The 6,000-nt window shown below is 43.8% G+C and overlaps 1 pseudogene; it reads right to left on the bottom strand.

Moving 5' to 3' along the window:
- Positions 1-534: 534 nt before the first annotated feature.
- LOC109877262 (protein SHQ1 homolog) overlaps positions 535-6,000 on the bottom strand; it is a 45,069-nt pseudogene continuing 39,603 nt past the window's right edge.

The raw sequence follows: 6,000 nt of genomic DNA, 5'->3' as shown, positions 1-6,000 counted from the left end.
GAAACTCAAGTAAGCCATGACACTTAACTAAAATGCCATGTATCCAATACAAAACATGCAACATTTCCATGTTTGATGAAATGTCTGCATGAAGATAGAAAATACAAAATTAAGAATCAAATCAAATCATCAAATCTAATGTTATTTGTCACATACACATGGTTAGCAGATGTTATTTGTCACATACACATGGTTAGCAGATGTTAATGGTCACATACACATGGTTAGCAGATGTTCATGTGAGTGTAGTGAAATGTTTGTGCTTCTGGTTCCGACAGTGCAGTAATATCTAACAAGTAATTAAACAATTCCCCCAAAACTGCCTAATACACACAAATCTAAAAAGGGGTGAATGAGGATATGTACATACAAATATATGGGGGAACGATGGCCGAGTGGCATATGATATAAGTAATGTAAGATATGTAAACATGATTAAAGTGTCATTGTTTAAAGTGATCCATTTGTTAAAGTTACCAGTGATTGGGTCTCCATGTAGGCAGCAGCCTCTCTGTGTTAATGATAGCTGTTTAGCAGTTTGATGGCCTTGAGATAGAAGCTGTTCTTCAGTCTCTCGGTCCCAGCTTTAGAGAAGTCATCATCATTGATTGAATGCAAACAAGCTGTCATTCATGTACAGTACATAGAGGTAATTACGGCATATTCTCCACGACGCCCATCTAATGATCATCATCAATATCATCCTCATCAAGATCATCATCAGTATCTGGTTTGACGATCAGCAGAGGGTTTCTGCAAGGACACGGCTCTAGGAATGTCCATGTGCGGTTAGTAGCTGTGGAATTAGCAGTATTGACTGTGACTGTATCAGGCTGTGAACAGTCTCTCTCCGCCTCTCCCTGTGTTCTGCTTCTGGAATGCCTGCTGCCCACAGGCTGTGCAGAGATCCACAACCCCTCATTTGCCCTCTCTCCCAGCTCCTGGATCAGCTGGCTGGGGCTGTCCGCAGCAGAGGGGAGGGCACTGGTCTTCCTCTCGGCTGACACGAGAGCAGCACAGGACTCCTGGGAGAGTAGGGGGTAGGCAAGTTGGAGGAGGCTGGCCTCGGCACACTCTCCTCCTCTTCCCCCCTCTGTCAGCACAGTCACGCTCTTGAGTTCTGTCAGACTCCTCTCTGCTGTGTGACTGGGGAGTTCTACTGGAGCTTTTCTCCTCTTCCTCTACCAACACCACAGTTTCCAGAACCTCCAACTCCAGCTCCAGGTCAATTTTCCTTAGGGACACTTTCTGTAGGGGATCAGCCAGAGGGGTCACCTTCCTGGACCTGACAAAGAGAGAGAGGACGGGATGAGAAAGTCAGGCAAGTACATCAAAGATGGATCAGTTTTTCTTATTAAAATATTTAGAAATCCCAAAACCCCAACTGAAACCATTTGAAGAGCTGCTTTTCCAACACTGAGTTGTGGGTATTATGACTAATGCTGTATGTCTGCCTGCATTTCCTACAAAAAATACAGCAACGAGATCTCAATCTACAAATCTAATATCCATTACCCAAATCCCAGCCTCATCTGAATGCTAAGTAGACAGCAATTCACAGAGGCCTGAGCTCAATGAAATATTGAAGTAATGTTTAATAATCATGTAGGAAGACGAGTGTGTCTGATATGCAGGTTCTGCCCCCTGAGTCTCTGCCTGAAGCTCTCCCTGCGGGAGGTGATAAGAGAGCGAGGAGGATTACAGAGATTACAGGACTCCATCCAGCACTGCCATCTCCTTTTCCCCACCCCCACACAGACAGACTGACACAATACAAAAAGCTGCTGCTGCTGGTACTGCATGGAGCTACTGCACTCTGGCTTCTGGAGGGATAAGAGTAAGGCATTCTGAAGAATCTGTCAAAACCCATTCTGTATTCCGACAGTGGATTTTTCCTCTAGATAGGAGCAGAATGTTTATTTTTCCGGACACCAGAAAAAGTGATGAAGACATCTTGTTCTTGTGTTTCAGTTATTCCCATTCTGGTACATCAAAGAGACATTTTTAATATCTCAATGGTCAGCAGGGATTGTTTTTAGTGACGATGGTGGTATTCTGTAAAGAATTCTGCTTGTCATGAGGAGAGACTCCCATTAGCATCTATATTATATACAGGGAACTGCCAAAATAAAGGAAACACCAACAAAGTGTCTTAATAGGGTGTTGGACCACCACAAGCCATAACAGCTTCAATGCACCATGGCATAGATTTTTCAATTGTCTGGAACTCTAATGAAGGGATGCAGCACAATTCTTCCACAAGAAATTACATAATTTGGTGTTTTGTTGATGGGGGTGGAAAACACTCTCAGGCGCCACTCCAGAATCTCCCATAAGTGTCCAAAATAATGCCCTGCCCTAAGAATTATGGGATGTTAATTTGCTTAATTAAATCAGGAACCACACCTGTGTGGAAGCACCTGCTTTCAATATACTTTGTATCCCTGTGGTAGAATTATTTTGGCAGTTACCTGTATATTAAGAGGTACTTCTAATAATAATACAATAAATCATTTATATTCTAAATGTTTTTTTGCCATCTATATTCACATTCTGTACCAAAGTCAACCTTCCGACTGCAGAAGAAAAAGGAGACCAACAAGCTATAGAACACGGCAAGAATAAATTCAAGGGTTGGATAGAGTAAACGTGTCAAGTAATCTTAAGAATAGTCAAATAGACACCAGGCACACAACCAGCATTTACTGTGTCAATAAATGTTGGGTCAAAAAAGTCAAAATTCAGACTCCTTTGAATAGATAGATGCAAATGTAGAGAGAATGGACTCATCAACTAGCACATTGAAGCATGTTGATATCATGCATATTCTATCCCAAGGATCGCTGCCACATTACATTGGATTTCTATAAAAGAGTAGTTTTATCCCAAATAAAAGGTCTCCTCAAACACCCATAATGTAAAGCCACTGGGGAATTGGGAGTCCCGGGCCTTATACATTATTCATGAAGCTAAACCAGCGCAGGATGTTGGCAAAACTCAAGTGGCAGCTATTTTTCCACAGTGCAGCCGTAGTGATTAATAGCTGACCTTCTGCGGGTCGGCCTTCTGCAGGTCGATGTCCAGCGGGCCAGCCTCCCGCTCCATTCAGGGCGAGATAAAGGACGAGCCTGCAGTTCTCCTCAGCCACACTGAGGCCCCTGCTGCCCCCCTCAGCCCAATTAACCCACCGCTGAGAGCCAAGACAGCTCCTTATAACCGCAAAAGCTTAATGATCTCCCACTCCGGGGAGGAAACCATTTACACAGCAAACATGGAGGGATGTGTACTCATGTAGGACCTCGGAAGAGACTGTGTTAACATATCTTATAGCTAGTGGTGGTGCTATATCAAATTAAACATAAAATGTCCATTCAGGAAATGAGAGTAAGAGTATGGAGAAAGAAAGTACAAAGAAAACATGACTGACCCATGACTCAAGTCCTACAAAAAAAACAAGGAATTGAAGGAGAACAATTACTCTGACAGTGAGTAGCGGATGGTTAGGCATACATATGACCAATAATAACACCCCCACCAGTGTGTGCAGAGAGTCAGACCCCACATGGAGACTGTAGACGATGGGTCTACAAAAGCCCTTCCTGGAGTAGAGCAGGCTGGCTGACTGGTTCTGGCTGGAGAGCCTCCTATAGCACTGCCACTTCAAAGCAGCACCCCCCTCTTCTACCCCCCTCCTCCTGTGATCTTTTTCCCCTGTGGGAAGTCATTATTGAGTTAACATTGGAGGCTCTGTGCTTGTTTTCTCGCCTCCCTCTCTTTCTCCCTCACTCTGTGCTGCGGTGGGAAAAGCCCGGCTTGCGGTGAATACAAAGGCTGCTTTTGGAGAAAGGGAATAATGTTGTACACAGTTCAGTCATTAATAAACCACTGTTGTGGGTTGCCCTTATTAACTGAGGAGGGACGGCTTTTTAAGGTTGGAAAACTTTCTTCCATCTGTCAGACACAAAACTTCTTGGATGAGAACGGGAACAGGGTGGTAGGGAGAAGGACAGCTAGACTGAGGCAATTACAGACATGCATTTCTTTCATTAGCCTCATGTTCAATGACGTCATAAAACATTCAACACATGTCCCTACTCATTCTCCTTAGGCTTGGATTTCCTGACTTCCTGAGTTTGATGGAGTGTGTGAAGGAGAGTGTGAGTAACACTGAAGACCTGTGTCAGAGGCATTATGCTGTATAACGAGGTGTTTGGAGTCCTATCAGGTGGGTTACACAGTCAGTCACTTCTCTCCAGCCATGTGTTGGTACCCTGCTATGCTGCCCACCTTTACCTCCCCACTGATCTCACAACACCCCTCTCACGGGACAGTTGACAGTCAGTGGATCTTACAACAACCCTCTCACAGGACAGTCATCACATTCATAGTAGGGATTGTAATTTTAGGAAGTATGTCAGAGTGCTTCCTTACTGTATAGAGAGTCAATTAGTTGATGTGCAACATGAAGAGAGTTGGTAGAAGCTAGTTGTAGAGTTTGTTGTTTACCTAACTCCTATTCAAAATGAGGACTCAAGGAGAGGAACTTCCCTCATACATTATTAGTATACCATTGATGCAACAGCACCGTCAGTGTTTCTCTCTCCCTCTGTGTGTCGGGCTTCCTGTGTAAGTACACAAAAGCTGGACGTCATGCAGAGAGGAAATCTGAAGTACTTATCCCTGTTAGCTGTGAGACAGTCTTGGCTTTGTTTAGCCCAGCGGGACACAGAGAGGATCTGCTGTCTCTGTGGTGGGGAGGGCTGAAATCAGACAGACTAGATACAATATCTATCTATCTACTACCTCACAGAGAAGGCCCAGGACAGGACAAGCTCCTGACAGAGACATGTCTGTAGTGTAGTTACAGAACATAGCCTTCCAGAGAGTGATTGTGTCACACTAGCTGCATTCTGGAAAGTAGTACAACCAAAAACCTGTAAGGAGAAAATAAAGCTCACCTGTATTCCATTTCCAACATTTCTACCATTTCATGAAAAGAATTGTCAATGCAGCCGAAACCCTCCAATTAGCTAGCTTCCGAATTTAACAAGAGACGCATTTCTAGGAATTACTCAAGAGCAATTTAACATTTCCAAACTAACCTCCCACTGGGCACCACAGTGTAAATTCTTGCCACTGCTGCACATTTTAAAACATATTATACAGTACCAATCAAAAGTTTGGACACGCCTACTCATTCAAGGGTTTTTCTTTATTTTTTAAAACTATTTTCTACATTGTAGAATAATGGTGAAAACACAAAAGTGTTAAACTAATCAAAAGATATTTGAGATTTTTCAAAGTAGCCACCCTTTGCATTGATGACAGCTTTGCACTCTTGGCATTCTCTCAACCAGCTTCACGAGGTAGCCACCTGGCATGTATTTGAATGAAGAGGTGTGCCTTGCCTTAATTTGTGGAATTTCTTTCCTTCTTAATGCATTTGAGCCAATCAGTTGTGTTGTGACAAGGTAGGGGTGGTATACAGAAGATAGACAAATCAAATGAAATTTATTTTTATAGCCCTTCGTACATCAGCTGATATCTCAAAGTGCTGTACAGAAACCCAGCCTAAAACCCCAAACAGCAAGCAATGCAGGTGTAGAAGCACGGTGGCTAGGAAAAACTCCCTAGAAAGGCCAAAACCTAGGAAGAAACCTAGAGAGGAACCAGGCTATGTGGGGTGGCCAGTCCTCTTCTGGCTGTGCCGGGTGGAGATTATAACAGAACATGGCCAAGATGTTCAAATGTTCATAAATGACCAGCATGTTCGAATAATAAGAAGGCAGAACAGTTGAAACTGGAGCAGCAGCACGGCCAGATGGACTGGGGACAGCAAGGAGTCATCATGTCAGGTAATCCTGGGGCATGGTCCTAGGGCTCAGGTCCTCCGAGAGAGAGAAAGAAAGAGAGAATTAGAGAGAGCATATGTGGGGTGGCCAGTCCTCTTCTGGCTGTGCCGGGTGGAGATTATAACAGAACATGGCCAAGATGTTCAAA

The sequence above is a fragment of the Oncorhynchus kisutch genome, linkage group LG1 (assembly GCF_002021735.2).
Source record: "Oncorhynchus kisutch isolate 150728-3 linkage group LG1, Okis_V2, whole genome shotgun sequence".
Classification (NCBI taxonomy): domain Eukaryota; kingdom Metazoa; phylum Chordata; class Actinopteri; order Salmoniformes; family Salmonidae; genus Oncorhynchus; species Oncorhynchus kisutch.
This window is presented reverse-complemented; position numbering and strand designations above follow the sequence as displayed.